Source organism: Pteropus vampyrus, unplaced genomic scaffold (genome assembly GCF_000151845.1).
Source record: "Pteropus vampyrus isolate Shadow unplaced genomic scaffold, Pvam_2.0 Scaffold79, whole genome shotgun sequence".
In the NCBI taxonomy this organism is placed as follows: domain Eukaryota; kingdom Metazoa; phylum Chordata; class Mammalia; order Chiroptera; family Pteropodidae; genus Pteropus; species Pteropus vampyrus.
Genome location: NW_011888860.1, coordinates 854,372 through 878,441, shown reverse-complemented (window position 1 = coordinate 878,441; position 24,070 = coordinate 854,372). Strand labels below are relative to the sequence as shown.

The 24,070-nt window shown below is 36.3% G+C and overlaps 1 protein-coding gene across 2 annotated transcripts in view; it reads right to left on the bottom strand.

The window, feature by feature from the left end:
* RHOH (ras homolog family member H) overlaps positions 1–22,292 on the bottom strand; it is a 42,443-nt gene extending 20,151 nt beyond the window's left edge. The window contains exon 1 of one of the 2 annotated variants that reach the window (XM_011362762.2): positions 22,024–22,292. The gene's annotated coding sequence lies outside the window, so the exon portion shown is untranslated. Of the gene's footprint in view, positions 1–16,398; positions 16,707–22,023 lie in introns of those variants that run through there. The other variant, XM_011362761.2, reaches the window with a different exon arrangement.
* Between the last annotated feature and the right edge of the window lie 1,778 nt (positions 22,293–24,070).

Below are 24,070 nucleotides of genomic sequence, written 5' to 3'. Positions count from 1 at the left end.
AGAGAGAGAGAGAGAGAGAGAGAATGCAGCGAGTTCAGGAACTAGAAGAATGAGATCCACACTTGCTATTTTTCTAAAATAAGGTCTCAGAAAACCTCACTGTCCCAGAGTCAACTATCAGTGGATAAACTATGTCCCCTCCTTTTTGCATCACTGAGCACATAATGACAATAAAGGGCTTCTTTTCTCTATCACATGAAATTCTGTTATCTAGTCTTCTCCCTGTAATGATATTGGCTGAATTCCTGGCTGAATTTCCAGAGTCTTCTCAAGTATGAGCCATGACTGCTACTCATGCATAGAACTGAGTGTTCTGGTCTCCTCCTTTTGAGGAAGGACTATAGTTCAGAAGCATCGAATGAGATCCCCACAGCACAATTCTTGATCTGGATAATCAAGAGGCCCAATTCAAGGAAACCCTCTCTGTGGAGAGACGGCAAAGGAAGTAGCTCCCCAATCCATTAGCAGTAGCTCCCATCCTTATTAAGTATCCATGCAAGAAAATCTGACCCTCAGGGTTTCCAGCTAGCTGACACAGCAGGCACCCAGCATGTCCCTGGCAGGCAATAGTCTTACAAGAAGGTACCTGCCTACATGAGGTGACATCAAGGGTGATGGGATATCCCCTCCCTACTAAACATCTCTCCCACCATTGGAATAGCCCTTTCTCCAGAGGCTTAGGGCTTTGTTTAAATGCAAATATCCTTGGAAGGTAAAGCCCTTTTTACCATTCCCACAATCATATGAGTGTGTTTCCAGTCTTATTCTTTCCTCAAAGCTAGTTTTGACTGGAAGAGGAAAAGGAAGTTTCACATAAAACAAAACTGTATTCAAAGAGAGATGAGACATTGGAAGATATATTCTATTGGGCATTAATCCCATTCTCTGGGCCATTCCCATCTAAGTCTGAACCCCTCCTAAGTTAAAATAGCACTGGTGGCCTACCAGTATCCTGTATTGTCTGTAGATTGATAATATGAAGTGCCATTGATCGGAATTCTCAGTAATATCATTCATGTGTTCATTCTTCCAATGTGTACTGCATTCTATGTGCCAGACACTACACCACATGGTGTCCATGAGACGAAGTAAGCTAAGGAATTCTAATTCATCCCAAGGCCAAGTGTCTAACAGATGGATGAGGATCACCTGGGTTCATAATACTGATCATGGCTAAGGTATTAAGGAAGCATTTGGTGTTTATTCACTGCATTTGTTACCCATCCCACAGCGCTGTGAAGCATCATTAGCCCTGGGAAGTATAATTAGTCCAGGGGGGGTGAAGTTGGTGATCCCCAATTTGATCGTCATCAGAATTACACTGAGAGGTTGTTTAAAATGTTTTCCTGAGTTTTCCATAGGGATATTCTTATTCAGTAGGTCTGGTAAGAATCAGAGAAACTATTTTTAAAGCACTGGGATGACTCAGAAGCACAGCCAGATTGGAGAAACACTGTTATCCAGCTAAGCACAGCTTTCTCAGACAGCTTTTCATTTGAACTTCACAATCTGGGGAGTAATGATTATTATATTATTATCCTTATTTTATATGTGAAGCAGCTTCAGCATAAAAAAAACAACTCAAAAAAACAAAATGACATCTCTCTCCATTTTCTTTCTTTTTCATCTAGTTTAAACAAAACAATAGAACTACTATAATTGACTGTCTCATAAACAATCATTTATGACATCACTGTTTTCAAAATCTCTTTTGGTTTTTGTATCGTCTATATAAGAACAATCAAACAGCTTGCTATGAACCTAATAAAACTATCCTAAGATATCAACCAATGTCTTTCTTCATTACTTCATTTTTGCCATTAAAAATAACATTAAAGATACTTGAGACATAAAAACCATATTTACAAATGGACTTCAGATACTGATTTAAATAAACCAATTGTAAAAAAGGTATTTTTGAGATAATCAGAGAAATGTGAGTATGGATTGGGTATCAGAAGATTTCAAAGGATTACTACTAATTTTATTAGGTGGGATAATGGCAGCATCGCAGGGTAAGAAGATATTCTCGATTTTAGAGATACATAGCATATATGGGTAAAGTAACATGATGTCTGGGATTTACTTGAAAGCACTTCAGTAAGGGGAAAAAATAGACAAAGCAAATATGGTAATATCTTGACAATTGCTGAATTTCAGTGATAGGCATATGGGGACTTTTAGATGTGTTCAAAATTTTAATAACAAAACAATTTTTAAAAAATCAATAGCTTCACTTTCCTAAAGTGCCATTTTTCCCTTGTATAGGCAGGTTCTCAATGTTTATAAAAACAGCTTGCCAATAAGCATAACTGTGTATCAGATAGTCTCTGCACATCTTTTTCTAATTTGTTCTTCAAACAGCTGTTTGTTTTTTGTTTTTTTAACTAATGACCATGGAATATATTTATGCTAGAAACTTATTTACTTATCTGAAATTCAAAATTTAACTGGTATTCTGGTTTTATTTGCTAGATCTGGCAACCCTAGACAAGGGGGCAAAAAAAGCCCTAATCAGGAGTCAGGGTATCTTGGTTCAATTTCATTTCTGCTACTGGCCTTGGAACCAGGAGCAAACTAGTCACCTTCTCTGGGCATGGCTTTCATTGTCCATAAAACAAGAGGGTTTCATTCCAGCTCTTGAAATGCTATGAAATGTAGATACTACTCTTATTTCAACTCCTCAGATAGAAATACCTTTTAAACTAGTACACATAAATGACCTCCTCTCTTCAAGGGAGGGACATTCAGTAAAGCAAAGGCATATTGCTCCCAAAACATCAGGCTGATAAGTCAAGCCGCCCACAGCACCATTTATTGAGTGCCTATGGGTTGCCAGATCTTGAAGTAGGAGTTTTCTTATATGACCACATTTTATTCTCACAGCAATCCGACATGATAGAGAATAGAATTCCCATTTTACAAAAGTGATGACTGAGGCCCAAGAAATTAAATAACTTGTCCTTGGTTGACTTCAAAGCCCTGAGCTTTACGATAAACCTCCTAGCCTTCAACTCCCTCATGCAGAGAGGATCAGGAACTGGAAGGGAGAACAAAGCTAGCTGACAGCTTTCAGCTCTTAAGTTAAGCCTATTGATTTTTTTCTTATGAGCGAATCCCCATGATGCAGGATATATCTCTGTTAAAATATACAATAACAAAACACACTGGGTTTTAGAACTGCAAAGAAAATGGAACTTCCAACTACTTATTGGCTTTTATTTTATCTATTGATATTTATCGATTTTAACTATTATTAAACCAGCTTTTATTAATTGCTTCCTAGATGCACAGAGCTTACACTGGACATTGTGAAAGATTCCCTGCTCTCTTGGAATTTAGCCTGTTGTAGAGACAAGATAAAAATGCTTGAGTCAGACAATTAACAAGTAAAGACATTAAGTACATCTAATTACTTAATTAGATACACTAAAGAATGAAACAGACCAGAGCACAATAAAATTTAAAAAGGATAGAGATGCACATGGGCTGGGAGCCTTATAAAGAACTTGTAGAGAAAGCAGGACTTAAATTGGGCTGTGAAAGGAAGGATTTGAAAAGGTTGGAGAGGAAGGAAAAGGTCTTCTAGGCAAGTGTAACCACTTAAGAACTCCCAAAGGAAGTGACCTCGAATAGAGCCTTGAGGGGTAAGGAATTTGAACCATAACACGGTAACAGGACACTAGAGGGAACTGCATATGCAAAAGCACAGATGACTGACATCAAAGATGTGTTTAGGGACAGAGTAGATCAGTGTGCCTGGATCCCAGACTATAGTTGAGAAAATGGTAGGAAATGAGAATGAGAAGCTAGACCTCGTGTCTATAAGGAATTGGAAGTTACTGGAGGGTTTTGAGTAGGGTAATATATTCTACTTGATATTTGAGGGTAATTGGCCAAGCTGTAAACATATGTTAGGTATAATGTTTGTTCCATTCAATTTACAAAATATATATATTGAGAGCTTAGTGTACTAATATACAAAAATGAATAGGATATTGTTCCTACTCTTAAGTAGTTCACAGCCCAATGAGAGAAAACCACCAATTACAATATAGTATAAGTTGTTCATTAACTTAATTTATGACATTATCTGAGGCAAACATTGTTAGTTTTCTACTGAATATTTGTGCTTCTTTTTGTCATTAGTAATAAAATCCAATTTTGTTGTTAAGATAGTGTGCAAAGCCTCAGGAAAATGATCATGCTTGGTCTAGGCCACTATTTCTCAACCTTTTCTTCAGTATCACACCCTTAAGAGCATTTTTAGACACTTTTTTCCTAAACATCTACCCATGAAATTTTAATACGATAGATATACTAAATATCTATGTATTATATGTATATTGGTGCTTTATACATAAAAAGAGTAAGCTTTTCATCTGCCTCCCCCCGCCTCCCCACCAATAATATTCTTCCCCTCAGGGATGATATCAGCACCACCAGATCTACCCTCACCCCATCACCCACCTCTACCCCACTCCTACTACATGCCTTGGATCTAACGCAATTATAACAATTCTATTTCCTGCGTCCTCACCTTCCTCACAGTTGGGGTGGCCATGTAACCCAGTTCTAACAATGACACTAAAGCCGATAACTGTTTTGGAGGTGTCTGGGAAACTCTTGTTTTCCTAGAAAAAGCTACAGCTACTGCTAAGACAGCCTCCCTTCCACCTCCACCCAACTCTATACCTCTCTACAAGGCACAAAGCTCTAAGCTGTAGCAACCATCTCGCAATCATGATGAAAGATGAGAATCACAGTCTGAGCCACTGAAACAGTGACAGAAATGCAGACCTCCAGATTTCTTCTTATGTGGGAAAAATGAATCTGGAGTTTTTAAGTTACTGTTAGTCAGGTATTGCTAACTGATATGATGCCTCTCTCACGAGCAATAGCTGTCTGACATGATCATGAAATATTGTTAAACCAAAGCCAGAGAGAAGCACGCACAAAAACAAACAAAAAATGTAATTGAGAATATTAAAGAAATCCAATGCAAGATTTCATTTATGTTTAAAAGGAAAACTGCCTCCTTCATTAAACTAATCAAATTTTGACTAATTAAAAAATACTCCAGTGAATATTTGGCATTTGAAACTAATAAACTTTTAGGTAATTGATATTACTGTGTAGAAAAATGGCCATGAAAGGCTAGAAGATAAATTTTCTTCTTTATATCAAAATGAATACACTTTTAACATATTAAAATTTAAAAAAATAATCATCTACATTCATCACTTAAATATTTTATATTTTACTGAAATTCTGTTAGTAGCTAAAGCTAATTCTTTTTATTTTAAAAACATAAACCACTCACATACCTATTTAATAACTCCAACATCTCTCATTAAAAGTGATTTTCTATGCCTTATCAAGTTTCAAGATAAAAAAAAAAACCTGAGGTCCCTCTAAATCTAAAAGATCCTCTAAATCTTAAAGGATAAATTTTAATTATAGGTGTAGGGCTTTCAAAGCATTAGGTTTCCTTCATTGGGTCAAAATATCAAATCATTTTACTAGTTTGATTATTAACTTCACACTATAAACTGAACTTTTTATTATAAAAATAATGTATGCTAATTACAGAAAATATGAAAATCATTTTTAAATCATATGTAATCTTTTCACAATATGTGATTTTTTTCATGAGTATAATTGCACAATCTAGTTTTTTAAATAACTTTTAACATATTGGTTTATCTACCTTTATATTCTAAATTCATGTATAAAAAATGTATAGACCTTTTAAAGAAAAATATATAATTTTACATTCTGACTTTTTTCATTTGTCATTAAACATTCTTTAAAAACATTTTAATAAATATTCAATAAGACGAAATATAATTTATTTAATTATACCTTTCTGTTGGACATTGTAGGTAGTTTTTAGGTTTCTCTATTATAAAAGAAAATCATTGTGTTGAAAAACTTCATTTTTATAATAAAACACCTCATTGTTTTCTTAAGAATAATTCTTATTCACTCATATGTGAGATATAAAACAAAAAGCAACAAATGAACAAGCAAAAATAACCAAACAAACTCATAGATACAGACAACAGAATGGTGGTTACTAGAGGAGGAGGGGGGTGAAGGAAAGACAAAGAGGGTAAAGGGGATCAAATATATGGTGACAGACGCAAACTAGGCTTTGGGTGGTGAGCACACAACAGAGTATACGAATGTCATATTATTAAAGTCGTATACCTGAAATTTATATAATATTATTAACTGATGTTACACCCCAATAAATTTAATTTAAAAAAATTTACATGATGTAAACTTTAAAACATACATGAAAAGTAGAGATAATACATACATACATATAATCCATTTGTTCATCACCCAGCTTCAACAATTATCAGCTCATGCCTAATCTTGCTTTTTCTCTCTCCACTCAATTCTCTATCTTACTTCTTTCCAACTCTTGATTATGTTAAAGAAAATCTCATACATTCTGTAAACAATTCAATATGTATCTCTGAAAGACAAAGACTGTCCTTTTTCAACATAGCCTTAAAACTAAAATTACAGTTTATGGCATAAAATAGAGAAAATTTCCATTTTTATTTAACTTTAATCTTTTCCTTAATGGTTTTTTGTTTTTGTTGTTATTCTTAGAAAAACTGTCCTTACTTTATAATTTTATAAAAATTCACCGTTTTGTCCTAAGATTTTAGTACACAGCCTTTGAAGAAAGTTTTGAAAATACAAATGGATAAAAAAAACAGTCAAATCTCATAACTCATATACATCACTCTCAATATTACAGTGTAGGATATATTCTGGAAACATTTTAAAATTTATTTTTATAAAATTATATCATATTTTGTAACTTGATCTTAATTTGTTATAAATGTCATTTCATGTCAATAAATATTGACATGTTATTTTTTAAAGATGTATAATATTCTATTGTAAAACTATATCATAATTACTTTTACTCAATGCCATAATTCTAGATATTTAGATTGAGTGAAATCTTTTCCCAATGTAGGTAATCGAAAAAATATTGAATCGTTACATTATGCAGATACTGTATTTGGCGCTGAAGATACAAAGGTAAGAAAACACACACACAAAGGATAATTATTAGAAGGGGTCAAAGACTATGAACGTTATAAGGCTATTTATTCATAATGCTCAGTTACTTGCTGTTTTTCTGAAAAGAGATTTCTTAAAACCGTCTAAAACAATTCAAAATAATAATTTAGAACAGAACCTATTAAATGATGAGAACAAAGGATCATTCAACTCTTTTTTTCTGACTGGCTTGTGGTACTGTTTATAAATTGTATTTTGGCTAGTATTCTATAGGAAAAGAAAGAACTTGATAATAAATTTAAAGATTCTGATAAGTCTTTAGTCTTGATAAAAGAACTTGATAATAAATTTAAAGATTCTGATAAGTCTTTTGTCCATGTATTTTCATGGCTCTAGAAGACTGTAAAGGTAACTAAATTTGTTTTGTTATTTACCCTTCACGTTACCCTAGTGATTACTTTGTTAAAGACACAGTATTTAAAAAATTGTTAAGCACTCTCAAAACTGGCAAAGAAACAAAAAGTATAATTGGTAGATAAAATAATGAGCTACGTATTTGTTGCAAAATAAAACCAGTCATAACCAAATATATAAAGGAAGAAGCATTAACATTTAAATTCCAAATAGTGTGAATGAATGTAGGAAACTTTAAAAAGTCTGATCATTTCAGCCCTTAAAGAAAGGGCTGGTAAGTTAGAAGACGCTTTAAGATAACGTAACTTTATAAGATTAATTAGTCACAGGTTGAAAAACAAAAAGCAAACAAGAACTTGGGCTGAAAATGCTGGTGATCTTTTTTTTTTCATGAATCCAATTGCACAATCTAGTTTTTAAAGCTGAAAATCACAAGAGTCTAGCCCCTATTATTTTTCCTTCTGTATATGTGTTTGGGTCTTTCCTGGATGACATGTCAAATGGGTAGCCCTTGGGGAAATCCAAAATTATTGGTTTGGGTTTTGAACTTTTGATCCAAGTTTTACGTAGAACTTCTCTGCTGCCATGCAAAAATTGTCCATGTATTTTCATGGCTCTAGAATTTAATAGAAACATTGTCACAATCTACATTTTGAAATTGCTTTTCCTGAGATGTAGAGGGTGAAAAGAAAGAAAAGACAGCTATAGGGCTCAGAAAAGATACCATAGTTGTCCTTCATTAACGAAGAGATCCTTTTAAGCATCCGCTGTATTTCTATTATATTAGGAAGCAATGCCTACTTTAAGTTTCTTTCTACAGATTTCACACATTTTGGAGGGAAATCATTAGGATGTTGGCATTTTTAATACATACAAACTTAATTGTAAATAAAATATGTACATGTATATTTAAGTTAAATGGCATATGACACATTTGCTACACTGTATATGTTTTATTATTATATTTTTATAGTCAAGATTATTGCAGATATTACCAGGTATTCTGTCTGTAGAAATGTAGTGACAATATTATTTTAGCAGATGTAAGAAATTGTGGTACTAGCAATTCATAAGGTTTCTCTGCCTTTTCTCCTCCTATTTCCTGTATATATGTCCAAAACCCCCCTTGTTACTCCCTTATCACAACCCCAGGAAGAAAGAGACAGTGACTATCAACACAAATTTCAGCAAGTTACTACCCAAACATATTGGGGCTTGAAGAAAATCAGGTTTTATACAAAAAAATATATACATAAACACCAAATGGATTTCTAGACCCTTTAAGGGCTTTTGTAGTTGATGGCAGTAGTTTTACATCATTTAACTTTTAATCAAAATGCATGGCTTTCCTTTTCCTTGTTAAAAAAGAATAATCACAGGCATTCTTACATTTCTAAATCATGGCTGAGATCATTTTTAGCTCACAATTGGAACAAAAACAGGCAGAATTTTTTGTAGCAAATGAGAAAAAGGTTCACGATGAGATATGTGTATTTAGAAGTGCTCAGGAAGGTTAACAACCGAAACAACAATGGGGAAAGCAGAGTAAAAGTAGGGATCCTGCCCAGAAGAAAGGATCCTGTGAAAGAAATAAAGAGCATCAAGAAAGAGATCTGCCAGTCAGTTCTCTGCATCAGCAACTAGGTCACTCAGTGTAACGACAAAGCAGGAGAACCCATGTCCAGGAGACAAGAGCGGTAGAGAATTTGCTACCAGCCTTTAGTGTACATTTCTGTTTTGTAGGCTGTAACTGAGGATTCTATGATACAGTATTATTATTATTAAAATGCATTGAATGTATTAGATTAAAACACATTGAATACATTGAAAAATGCATTGGATACATTGAATTGAAATTGTCAGGAGACCTGGGTCATGGGTATACAACAACTAAAATGGTTGTGGAAGTTGAAGTGCACTAATTATTGCATATATTTGTTATAGATTTTGCTTTTCTGCCTCAAAAAAAAGATTTATAATTCTTATTATGCCAGACCAAGAGAAGCCTGAATTATATTTCACAATTTATTTAAGCAATTGCACATACTTTTTCTCTGGATGGTCGAAGATGGGATACATTTCCCCTCCCCAACCTGTATCTCTCTACTCTATCACAATGACATAACATGGTCTTATCAATTTCAACAGAGCTGGCTAATTTAAACAGATGGGTTTGGGGTAAATCATAGCCCGCCTGAGCCCCTATCATTGTCCAAGTGGACAGGAAATTAACAAGGCATGAGCTTTCACCGAAAACACCCAGTTCCCCAAATTGCAAGTCAAGTATCTACTAACGGAAAATGGCTAACTTTAGGCCTTCCACGGTCTAAAGGTTGCACAAGAAAACGATCATTTCCGAAGTCTTCGGGGCCCAAACGATGTTCAGCTTCACATAGGAAAACATACATTTTACAATCAGGAGCAAGCATATGACACACCGGCTAAAGCCGTTTGCCTCTAAACGGCTAAAGCCGTTTGCCTCTAAAAGCAGCCTAGCTGGGTATCGTACTCAATTAGGAGCATCAATTGGCCCTACACCACTCATGACCCTCTGGAGGTGGCCAGATCAGTATTTACAGCCTGCATTTCTTGTGCTATCCAGGTACCACATAATAGTAAATAAGACACTGAAGTAGGATCTCGAGAGATGGCTTTCCCAAAGGGGAACAGACCTTGGCATCATATAAGAGAATTCAGAATCAAGAACTTAAAATATTAGTCACATATTCTCTGAAAAAAAAAACAAAAAACAAAAAACAAACTTTATCCCCACATGTTTACTCAACTTAAGGATCCAATGCTATAAAACTATACACACATCTGCCATTTTGTCCTCATTTTAGCCATCAATTGAAGAGTCAGCATTTCTCTTTAGCAGCTAAATTCAATACCAGCAATAACTTTCTAAATTCAATACCAGCAAAACTTTCTCAACCTCTGCAAGGCCTCCTCAGCCTCTGCAGCAGGAGTTATTACTATGAGAGTTCTGGACTACTGGGAGTCTATGGATAGGTTTTAGAGGATCCCTAAATCCCCTAAAATTATATGGCAAATGTACATGTTCCTGTATATGTGCTTTTTCTCAAAAAGGAGGTTTTAGGTTCTCATCAGATTCTCAAAGGAGTTTGTGACCAAAAAAGTGATTAGGAAACACTGCTCTGGGTATAAGCTAATCAGTCCATGAAAAATCCTGTTAAAATGGGGAATAGGATAATCACAAGTGCTTGTGGAAGGAGGTTTTACTTCAGGTGTCAGATCTTTGCACATCTAACAGACTCACAATTGCACTCCAATGCTAAGAAAGGTTATTGATTTATTCTTGGCCATGTGTCAAGATACTAGTGATGCTGATGACAGGGAATGTGAAAACCTTTTTAAAGTAAAAAGATCATCTTCAGTGTAAAACTGGAAGAATCCAAGATATTAAAGTCTATTTGAGAGCTTGTTACTATCACTAAAATTCTTCCAAAGCCAGGTGAAGTAAATAATGTCAGTACCATGGCTTCCACTACTGCAATGTCATTTACTTTCAATAAGTTTAGTTTGTGACATACTGTTGTCATGGCATATGTCTAATTGTTATTATTATTTTGAATGCTGAAGATCTATATTTAAGTACTATATTTCATCAAAAATTAGATCTTCTTTCCTACTCTAATGTAATGTTATCATACAATAAGGCCTTAAATGTTTTCTGGACAAAGCACAGCATATTCTACTCAAGTTTATTCTTAATTTCTACCTCCTAGTGGTTTGAAATAAAATGTTGGTGGGCCCTAGACTCTCCCTGTGACCATTTCTCTCTGTGCTACCCACTTGTAGTTCCCCTTTCGCAACTACCTTCACTTGGTCCAAATGCCTGTTTAACCGTAGAAAGGAATTTTGTGGAACAAATGATATTCTTTTAAGGAATATCATAAGTACAGCCTCCTGTTTTTAGTTTGTTTCTATAGATTTAACAAAATTCTACAATTTTACCATTCTAATACACCATTTTTTATCTTTACATTTAGTCCTCATTCATAATGAAACTAGAATGTAAGTGAAATTTTTAACCCTGATTTTCTTACTTAACACCATATTAAATATATTTTCATAATTATCATAAATATGATCTTTAATCACTATAAAATATTCCATGGAATTAATGCTGCCAGAATCACTATTGCTTATGTAGGTAATTCTCATATTTTGCTGTTATAAATGATAATACAGTGCATGTTATTTTCTCCTATTTTGGATTATTTAGAATAAATAATTATTATTATTTAGAATAAATTCCTGGAGATGAATTAATGGATCACAGTGTATGAGTATTTTAATGGCTGTTAACACATAGTTGTATTTTACAGAATTCCCTGGTGGTATGCTGGTAATGTTTAATACACTCTTCTCAAAAAAAAAAAAATGTGAGGAGACTGATTTATAGTGTTCGCCAATGTCCATGGTGTAAACACACCCATCATGGCTAGTTTCAAGCTACCAACATTACATCACTCACTGAATGCAAAGTTGGAAAGATATGCTCAGTAGCACACCATTACATAATACTTTTATCCTATGGATAAATTGGAGTAAATAACTTCAAGAGCATAGATAATAGTGAAATGTAGTAAATAATTAGGAAGTAATTAGTTTTGAGTGACTTATTACCTTTATTTTCAATATAACTTATTTAACTGTGACTTCTATAATTCAATTTTAATGGTGGATGTGTTTAAGAACCGGCTTGCAAAATTTCTGTAAATGTTTAATCAGCTTTGCAAGCAAGTACAGGGAGGCTCCTACACACCACTACAGATATCTCACTTGATATTTTGCAGAGCACATCTTTTTTTTTTCATTGAAGCCATTGAAAAATTCACTTTATTCCCATCTGTGTCACAAACTATGCTTTTATGCTGGCAGATTTTGCAAATATATAATGAATAAAGCAATGCAAATAAAAGAGCAGAAGGTTTATCTGGGTCAGTTAATTCTGTCCACCCTCCCCCAATTTAGGCAATACTCTCTTCATGCATTCATTTTACTAGCTTTTTTCCATGGGGTCACCTATAAAAACTTGATTATTTATTTACTCAAACAATGACTGAATAGATGACTGTACATAGTTCTCATGGCAAATGTGATGAGAAATGTATTGAATGTTACTTAACCACTCTCTTCCTGGGTTTTCTTTTCTACGAAATGGGGAAGAGGTCACTGCTGACTTCGGTTTTACAAGAAACTAAATGTAGAGATAAGAAGGCTTCCACTAATGGTCTAAGAAGAAATTGAGCATTCCGTAATGCTTTGAAATTTTCTTCTCAAAGCAATTCATTAGTATTCTATTTTACTAAAAAAGAGAAATGGGAGAGTGACTTGGCACTTACTTCACTGAAATCAAATTCCTTTCTTTGGGCTCTCCCTGAGTAATAATGAAAAGCCTAGATAGATAGATAGATAGATAGATAGATAGATAGATAGATAGATAGATAGATAGATAGATAGATAACATTATAGAATTTTTAACCTGTTCATCATACATACGTGTTCAAATGTAAATATGGTTGACACAAACTAAATATGCTCAAACCTTTGACTCAGTCATCTCACTCCCAGTAATTCTCCAAAGAAATAAATTCAAAACAATAGGAAAATACATTTGTGTGACCATATTAATCACAAAAGAAGGAAAATCATTTTGCCTCGTCTACGCACTAACTCAACTTACCATCTCAGTGCTTGGGGCCCTGGTAGGAGAGTTCTGGATTAATGACCCCCAAATGCTCACCTGGAGAACAACTGTCTCCAAGTCACCTGGGGGGGAAGGGTTTATATTTATATTTATATTTATTATCACATGGACCTTACTCTAGGGTTGAGCTGTGATACATATTGCTAGTCTTTAAAAGTTCTCAAGTCCAGCCAGCTTTAAGAACAATGATTCTGGGCCACAACCAGACAAATCAACCCATCTATGTACATCTTTCCACATCTGAAGAACAGAATGACATTTTCTTATGCAAGGTGTCAAGAAGTTCCTCAGGACATTCAAGCAGCTGCTAGAGTCAAATGACTAAAGAACTAGGGGGAGCCTTTGTTTCTGGCACCCTTCTACCTCCCTCTATTCACCCTTTCCATCTTTCACTGCCCACCCTAGGGCCCAGTACTGCCATGGTGCCTCCCAACATGCTCCATTTGGGCACCCATCCTGACTTGTGTCCACACTTTTCCATACACAAAACCCCAAACTTTCCTCTCTTATATTAACAGTAGGGCTCTAGAAGGAAAACCATATTACAATTTGACCAAAGTACTCTGCATGAATAATTGAGAACTCCTTGTATAATGAACATATAAGCCATGTTTGCATTTTTTTAAGGGGGGTTACTAACCCAAAAGAATCTCTAATCTGAAGAATGGAACAGGAAAGAAGGATGCTTTTTAATCTTGGCTTTCACCCAGATCCAAACATCTAGAACCAACCCAAATAAGCACTTTAGGCACTCATTATCAAAATGGTCCCAACTTCTGAATAGAAATAAATTTTAGCTATGCCTTACTAATACTAAAATTCAAATATAATCAAATTAAATATTTGATTTAAGCTGGCCAAGGAAGAAGAGTCACCCTCTCTGACTCTATTTCCAAGCACTACTGTAATTCCATCCAAAGCATTCAGAAAGCAATATCAGCCACAGATGCCCAAAATAACCTGGCAGTCATTCAGAGACCTGTCTGAGAATCTGATATGGAAAGGCTTAAAATACCAATTTCTAATCTGTTTTTTCTTTTCATATGCGTTATTGCTATAAAACATTCAACCATGTACCTATTCTATACTTAGTGCTCAAAAAATATTAATTCCAAGCCTCTTCCCATCAGCCCCATTTACTTTACAGATATCTCATTCACAGGCCAGGGACCATATCATTCTAGTATCCCTAGCCAAGTCCTTAATAAGAATCATAAAAGGAGAGTTTATTTTATGCCAGGCACTATATCTTAATTTCATTTTATCCCTATAACAACCCTCTGAAATAGGTATTTTCAGTTATTATTAGAACTATTTTACAATTTTTTTTAATCTGAAAATTGAAGAAGTCAAGTAATGTGTTCAAATTCTTGGAGCTGAGAAGCAATAACACCAGGCTTCAACACAAGGCAATCTGGTGCCAAAGTCTGAGTTTTTATCTATCATACTGTAATTTCGTTATTATGTGGACATTGATATCTCGTAGTCCAGGAAACAAAAGTGCTCTCAATCATTAGGAAAAGAGCAGCAGCATATCGATAACATCTCATTCAGACATGCAAAGGAAGTAACACATATTTCATGGAACTTCTGCACTGGCATTTGAAGAATAGAGACTTGCTTGTAATTGGCCAACCAGCTCATCTCCCACTTTAATATTGGATGATTGAAGGGACTCCTTAAAATGTAGTAACCAGAAATAGAAGTCTTACAGGTATCTCAAGCCATATGACCTTTTCTCTACATAAATGGTATACTAAGGGAAAACAATACAAGATAAGTGAAGGATAAAGCTGTGGAGATGCATAAAGCAACCCCAAAGATGAGAGACAAGCATCTCCAGGCTCCCTCTCACACTGAATTTTGTCAGAGCTGTGAAAGCTGAGAAAGAGGAACCTAATGGCATGAGAAGACTAGAAAACTATTGAATGGAGTCTATTCTCTTCAGCAGCCCCTCAAGGTCCTCTATAACCTGTCTACACTCTAATTTTCCTGTCAGTGTGTAAAACAGACTTTCTTTTCTTGGGACAGTCTCCTCAGGTGAGCTGGTCAACTGCTAGTCAGTCTCACCTTTGTGCCTTTGCCCACACAGTTCTCCCAGTGTGAATTAACCTTCTTCTTCTACTCGAATGTCATATCTTTCCAAGGCCCATGTCTTCCAGACTATTCCAGCTTACCCTCATATCCCCTGCTTGGACCTCCTATTACCCTTACAGCCTATGCTGTCCCATTCATCACTTAATTCTCGTCTTGCACTGCTTCCTAAATTTTACTTCTTACCACGACTACTAGATAATAAGGTCCTTCAAATATAAAGAATATAAAGAATTCTTTATATTTCTTTTTTACCATCCACAGCACCAGCTCAGAATTAATAACTGATTATCAACTACTTGTTGCTTACTTCAATATTTCAATGACAGCTTTGATTTAGTAAAGCACCGAAAACTAGTGATTTCTTAAACTGTATTTAGTTACAACCCGGGCTACTGACTGGTATCTCATAGCATGTCTCCAAATCAAACCACCTCAAAAACTAAATTTAATTAAAAAATATATACTTATCATATACCACTTTTAGAAGGAGGACTTAATTGGCAATAGGTAAAACAAGCTAAGAATTTCAGGTCTAAATCTACATCATTTGGATTTTGGTTGTTTCTTTTCTGAATTAAAAAAAAGATAACTCACATTTGCACAACTTAGGGGATCTTTAGATTTATTTAATCAAATGTAGGGTGATATTTAAACTACCCAATTTTTTTCAATTACAGTTGACATACGATATTATATTTGTTTCAGATGTATAACATAGTGATTAGACATTTATATATAATTTACAAAGTGATCATTTTAATAAGTCTAGTACCCAGCTGACACCATACTAAACTACCCAAATATTTGAGCTCAGTGATAGTCAATCACAAGTCTATGAATTCTCTAGGAGAATATCTGGAAAACCAAAAGCCAACTATTATAACATTTAATGTTTCAAAAACTATATGCATCTTGTTAGGACTTGGGCGGGGGGTAGTTGGATATCAGAACAACTCCCCTTTCTCTCATAATTTGGTTCCATACTTTATGACAGGTAGAACAGGGTAATTATTATGTTTAGCCTAGAGTAAAAGCTAAATAAAATTGGAAAGATTTCTTTTGACACTGAAGGAATATTTTTAAAGAAGCAAAAGTCTTACCTGTTGTAGAATGCTGAAGACATTTCTTGACAAAATGACTGACTCCGGAAGTCAGAGCTGTTCAATGTAGGTGAGTACAAACAAAAGCAGCCAAGCCCTTTCTCTGTTATGATTTCCTTCTAAGATCAACCTTTCCTTCCTCCCCAAGAATATAACTGATTCACATAGGAAGGATTAAAAATATATAAGAGTTGTTCTGGTGGAGATTCCAACCCAAGATGGTTGGGGTGAGTGTACGTGGTGACTGAGGCAGCAGGAACCATTCAAATGTGACAAAAGAGGTTAGCAAGTTCCTGTGCATAAGTCAATTTCCTGTCGCTGGCTTCTCTGAAGTAGGGGTTTCATTTGTGTGCGTTTAGGGCTGTGTGTGTGTGTGTGTGTGCGCGCGCGCACACACACACACACGCACACACGTGCACGTGCATTTCTCTGACAATTTGAAAACTTCCCCAGATAAGAGGCAGATAAGGTCTTTGCTGCATGGCTGGATTTGTGTTTAATATATCAACCCTCCTGGGACAACTTCTCCTCCCCATCCTTCATTTCCCATCAGCAAATCACCTACATAAATCTGAGGAAAGGAAGAGAGAAAAACCAAAATGACTCCTTAAGGAAGTGAAATAAAGCAGAAAAAGGGAGGTAGGAAAGTCCATCCATTTGGTTAATTTAAACTTCGAAAAAAGCACCCTAGAAGTTACAAGTCAGCTCAATGAACATACTAACTGTGGAGAGAAACAAGCAGGTGAGTAGTTTGTTTTGCTTTGTTTTATTAACAACTACCAAATAATAATTTGGAAAAAACAGACCCAGCCATCGTGAGAGCTCAAGCAGCTCTGCCGTGCATTCACCCTTTTATGGACCAGCACATGTGTTGTGAGGGATGTGACTGAGTTGTTTTCAAACTCTTCAAAGTTTCATTATTTGCCTCTAAACACAAATTTATTTGTTTTCTCCTCCAGTGCTATTCAGGTGGAGAGACCATCTGCATGTAGTTTATGGCTAAATTGCCTAAACCAACAAATTAAACTTTCATGATGTGGTCACATTACCCTACATCTCAAATCCCTGAATAATCATAAATCCTACTGTCCAGGGTGAAATCTTGGTCAAAATACCTATGTGCCATAAGGATTAAGTCAATTCCAAGTCAATAAACACTTATAGAGCCCCTACTATGTGCAAGATCCAGCGCTGGGTGTTGGGGTGGGATGGGGACGCAAAGATGAATGAGATGAAATCTCTTACTCATAACGATCAAAATCAAGTGAAGGAGAAAGACACGGACATAGAAGAGACACTGTGAGTTAAGCTCTCACATGAAGAATCCTGGGACACAGGAGTCAGGTCAAAGGAAAGTGTATGTAACCATCTTGTCAGTTAAAATAGCCACTGAACCTTGACATGGATTCTCTCACAATATTGCAGGGAGCCTTGGATGATTTCCGAGAGATCAGACCAGTATGCATCATTCACAGGCCATCCTTATCACTGGCAGACTCTTAAATGCTGTGCCTGACTGTGCACTGAAGATAAGTGCAAAGACCAAGACAGACCCTGACCTCACAGCACCTACATCCTAGTGTGGGGGAGACAAACAAAAACATTCAAATATAATACAATAATTATAAATTGTAGTAATTATTACAAAGAAATCAGAGAAGAAGCTGAGCTAGAGAGCAAGACAAACTCTACATCCTAGAGGTGGTCAAGGAGGACCTCTTTGAGCAACTGACATTTAAGCTATGACCTAAAGCTGTGACTCTTAGCCCCAGCTAAAAATTAAAATGATCTAAGAAGCTTTTAAAAGTACCAATACCTAGGCCTCACCTCCCAGAGATTCTAGTTTAATTTGGGCATCAATATGAACTCTCCTGATCATTCTAATGGGTCACAACCACTCTAATAATGAGAAAGAGGTGCCTGGGGAGAGTAGGAGGAAGGACATTCCGAGCAGAGGCAACAGTATATGCAAAGACCCTGATGTGGAAGAGAGCATGCCATGTTTAAAGGCGTGAAAGAGGATTAATGTGTCTGGTGTGTAGTGGTAGCAGGAAAAAAACGGTGCAAGATGAACATTCTCAGAGATGGACACACAATTACTAAGCTCATAAGAGACTCTTACATGAGCCCAAGTGTCAGTTGGTTAATGTGCAGTAAGAACTCCATCTGCCAAGGGGAAATCCTTGAATCCTCTGACAAGCACATTATTGTCTTCTAGAAAATTCTCCATGGAAAGCCAGATCACCATCATGATATTATTAGATAAGCAGGACATCAAAAGATTTAGGGCAGCTAATAAAAATGCATACATCTTAGCAAGATAAAACAAAATTTTTAAAAATAAATAAAAAGATGAGGCCAAAAGAAGTAAAAATAAAAATTAAGCTAAAACCAAGGGATGAGATTGATATGATTCTAAGCTTATCAGCAACCAGTATGAACCAGCAAACACTACCACATAGAAAACTGAGTGCCCGCTGGATGAAAGGGAGTGTACTGCTCAGGATGGCGAGGTCTTCCTGGCTTCCCAAGGTGCTAAGAATAAAGAGGAACTTGGCACCTGAATTATCATAGAGAGGACATTACAATAGAAGTAAAACGCCAACCTTAAACTAAACACAGCCAGCAACAAGTCTTGTGAGGTAGTTCCTTACATTTTCTCTCAATGTAGGCCGATTTTATCTCACGAAACGATCAACTTAAAGCAATTCCAGGGAGCACGTAGGGGAGGATGTGAGAGAGCAATTAATACACCGTGTGCTATCCTGGGACACTGCTTTGATTGACGATTTAATGCAGAGATGAAGATCGACTTCAGATATGCTTCAGAAAATTCAGGATGAAAGAGCTTCTAAAAGATTTGGAGTGGCAAAGACTTCAAAATTGGTTGTATGTCCAGCTAGAGATCCAGTGGTTCTCTCAGTGTCCCAGTGTTCCTTGAGAAAGCAGAGGAGTTGGGTAAGGACAGCTGCCTGCATGGACAGCAACCCCTTTTGGAAACAAAGCAAGAGACACCACAAGCACAGTTTATAATAAGTTCAGGGCCTCAGGCCTTGAACAGTTTCCCCACAAAGGGGCCTACATACTCCAGAGTCAGGACAGATGAGTGTGTCTACAGGCATTCCCACCTCATCCAAGATGGTTCTGGAAAGAGCATTACCAGGTCTGGCTGCAAGACTCCCCTTTCTCTCTTGGCTTCTCGTCTGACCACCATTAGTCTTCTGATGGACTTGCTCTCTCTCTGTATGTATAGTTTTGGATGTTCTCATATAGTCAGGCTTTGTGTTTCTTCCTGCTCTTGAAGGTGAGAAACCGTTTTTCTTATTGCTTCTTATACACCTCTAATTTTTACATATAATTTATTCTCAGAGGGGATTTTTTTGGGATGGGGTAGGAGGGATTTGAGGACAGCTAGTTATCTAACTTTCTTCTTTTCATCTCTCTCTCTCTCCCTCTTTCCTTTCCTCCCCTGTCTTCCCCCTTATCCTCATTCTTTTAACAGACAGGATTAGTGGTAAGGAGAAGAAGTAAATGACTTAAAATACGTGTACACACTACATGCTTACAGACACACACACACACACACACATACACACACAAACATCCTGGTGTGTCAGTTCTGATACTACATAGTCCAGTCTTGGAACAGAGGTGAGGGAAAATCCTGAGGAATTCAGAATGTGGGAAGGAAGGAAACTTCAGGTGTGGAGGTCCTAGACCCTTACCAGGAACCAGACCCTTGTAAGAAGCCATACTCTGGGGAGCCTTCCATGACTACCACCTTTCTCCACCACAAATGGTGTTATATGCCTTCCCTTGAACTCCCACAGACCCTTAAGCTAACACCACCAGAGCGCTCACCAAACAGCCCCGTAATATCCAGTTGAGAGGCCCTCAAAGCCCAAGGCCTGGCCTTGCTCACTGGGGCATCTCAGGCACTAAACAGTCACTCAAGAATCATTTGCCGAACAGCAGATTGCTTCTCTCATCTAATCTTCACAATAGCCCTATGTAGTAAACATTTTTAAGTATATTTCACAGCCAGCGAGACCTCAGCTGGTAAAACAAAATTCTAAAACCTAAGAAAAGCAAAACAAAGATTCACCCCGTCCATCTCTCTTGGCTCTTCATACCACTGTCTTCTGACTATGGAGAGCTGGGCCACTGTGGGGAGGGAGGGGCAGCCCGACAACAGGACAAGGGTCCACTTCTCTCTCCTGAATGCCCCTCCTCTGAGATTCCTGGGCAAAAACAATTCCATAAAGGTCTCAAAAACACCTTCATTTGAAATGTCCTCTGATACTGCAGAAGAACAATTTATTTTCTCTTTAACAGTCTCCTAAGAACAATGACCTCTCTTATTGAGGATTTTAAAATAACAGGACAACCTTGTGTACCCTGAACTCATGCATAAGCGGTATTTTTGCTCATTGTAAAGATGCTCTGCCCTTTATACCAGATAGAACTCGTAAAGACAATGGTACTTGCAATAAATAGTAAATCTTGGAAATATTGCCATATCGATGTTTCCAAAACACTGCCATATCATTTCCTAAATTATTTTTACCCTGTATTAGTAAGATTCCTCCGTTCTTACTATTAGCTTATTAACTGAAATGATTTAGATTTAGTGGGTAGCTTTCAATGTTTACACATGCCCTCATTTGTGATATGCCACCTAATAAAATATTTCAAGGGGTTCTGAAGATGGAAAACATGTACTAAAACCTTGTTGAAAGCTTTGAGTTTCAAACTCAGGACATTAATTACACAGTAGTTATTACCCAGTTCCTCACTGGGTGATGAACAACTATATTAAACCGAAGCATGCATTCCTTCTGATTGAGACATTTTGTGATGGGGATTATAAAATGTTAGCATTTGATAAGAGAAAGCTTAATTCTGATGTGTAATACATCCGTGTAAAATACATTAATATAAAATACTCTTTTAAATTCTAAACATTAAAACATCTTAGAAATGCCACCGACCAGAAATCACATAAATGATTTCCTCCTTTTGTATTTTAATTCATTATAAACAATAGCTTCCCTAACCAGATAAGAATATCAGTTCAAACATCTTCTAGATTCCTTCTTATAGCCATAAACATAAAAACATAATTTCTCCTGCTGTTATTCTCATTATCTATTTTCTCTTTAACTGTTTTAATGTAACATAACATATTGCTTTTTGTTTCAGTGACTGTTAGGTTCTCAGGATTCTCATCTGCCATTTTTATCCCGGTTTGTTTGCCCTGTGTAACTGTATTTATCTAGCAAACATTTACATACTTGTTCATTTTATTGCAGAGCCATAATTCATAACCGTGTAGGGTCTTGTTACAGAAGATAGCACTCAAAGTAATCATTCAAGCTGCGATTCTAAAATTAAGATAGAATTTTTTTTTTATCTGTCAAAGCACAGCTAATGTAGTCAAATGACCATCCTCCTTGGTAGTTGGTGCACTTTTTCAACATTGCAGACATTAGTCAAAGCACTTCTAGAACCATTTTACAACATCTTTCAGACGCAGTTTAATAAGCTACAAAAGAAAACCAGTATCACTGCATTCTATTCACAACTTGTTTTGGACCCAAAATATAATCTGGCTTGGTCACCCACCTTATTTGCTGGATGTAGCTCCCAAGGGCTGTTTCTCAAAATCAGATCTACCCAAAAGGCAAATATTTGCTAGCACTGTAGAAGTTTTAAAAGAATGTGCCTCATGCTCTGAGGGCAAATCCAGAAGAGAGTTTGAAACATGATTTGAGTGAGAGCAGCGTCTTTGAGTCAAGTGCGCGAACTCCCAGGGGACTTCTGCAAAACATACAACATTTGCTCTGATGTAGAAATTCTGGTTTGTTTAAAAAAGAAGGAGAAGGCCATCACTGCTTCTTCTCATATTCATATTTTACTCGTTGCCTTGATAGAGATCTTCGGTTTGGGCACAAACATCTCAGGGTAACTGCAACTCAGCACACCTGCTTAGAGCGGGGGTTGCAAACGTTTCAGTTATAAGACAAGGCTCATTGAGAGTTAACTTGCATCTTTTCAAAATAACAGATCTCCCACACAGTTCCAGAGGGAACAGGTTGAAGCTTATACCCTAAGGCAATCTGAAATTAGTAAGAACGAGGCCCTGATCTTCCCATCTGGAAAAAGGGCTTAATAATATCTACCTTGAAAGGGTTTTGTATAAAAGCTGTATTGTCCTTGGAATATAGTAGACACTCACTACATGGTAGCTATTATTAGCCACTCTTGTTTTGGACTTCGGTCTCTGGAGTTTTTTCCCTTCATCCCAACCCCCTCTTTGAATAACAACTGTTGAATTTCAGAATTTGAGAAACTTTGCCAGGCCCAAATTCTGCTTTAATGAAGTCATACAAGCTTACGCATCATGCATATGATTCTAATGTTATGTGTTTATTGTTTCCACAGTTTAAAAAAGTCTAGAAATTTTTAAATCAGGTTGTTAATGCTACTTTATTCCTTATGCAAAATCTGAACAGACTCTTCAGAAATGCTTTCTGAACTCATCTGCTCACCACACTACAAACACCTTTAGATAAATGAGTTTATCCTTTCCTTTCTCTTTCAATAAATATTTATTGAACACTTGCTATAAAATTTATTGAGCACTGTGCTAGGTAGGCTCTACAGAAACAGCTGTGAAAATAACCACAAAAATAAAATAACCTGCTCTCATGATCTCACATCTACTGGAAAGGAAAATTAATGAACATGATAATTTAGTAATATAGAATATGCAGTATGCTAATTACTGAAAGGAAAATAAAGCAAGGTAAAGGGATAGGAAGCTTGGGTGAGATGCTCACTAAAAAGGGTGGTCAGGAAAGTCGTCAATGAGAAGATGAGGGAGGTAGGTCTTTTTTAAAACATCCAATAGCCATTTGAATGTTTAATGGTCCTTAACCTCAGCATATATCCCTAGATTTAATGATCATTTGACTACTCCACACTGATAGAAGGGCTATTTCCTCTTCTGCTCGTACCTGGGAGAGAGAGGTGTGCAGCACTCTCCCAACTAGAAGATGATCTTGTGCAGACTCACCTCCCAGCTCCGGCCCTCCTCTTAACTGCTCATGTCTCCACTTTTCCGGTCCTTTATGAGTCTCTTCTTTGAATCTTTGTAAGTGATTTTTATGATGACTGCTGACATCTAGAGAGAAATACGACCAGAGCTAGGTATCTAGTAGAAAATTCTAGGGTAGTAGGAACTTTTTAAGACACAGTGTCACAATGCTGCCTCATCCTTCAACTTATTCTCTGCTCCCTTGATCTTCCTTACTAGGTCATAATAATAACTTAATCATGCTGGCCTACCATTTGTTGAGCATTTAACATGTGTCAGTTAAGCACTTTATATGCATTTTTTAACCTACTTCCTTACAATTATGAGATAGGTACCACTATCTCTGTTTGCAGAGGAGGAAAGTGAGGCACAGAGAGAGTTTACGTATCTTGCTGAAGATCATGCAGGCAAAAAATGGTATCGCTTGATTCCATAGTCCATCTTTACATTTCTTTATAATAGTAGCCAGTTGAATTTTGCCAATATCTTTGGTACCCTTGACTATAGGATACAATTATATCATTTAAATATTATTTATTAGGTCTCTCACATCAGGTGGATACCCCAACATCC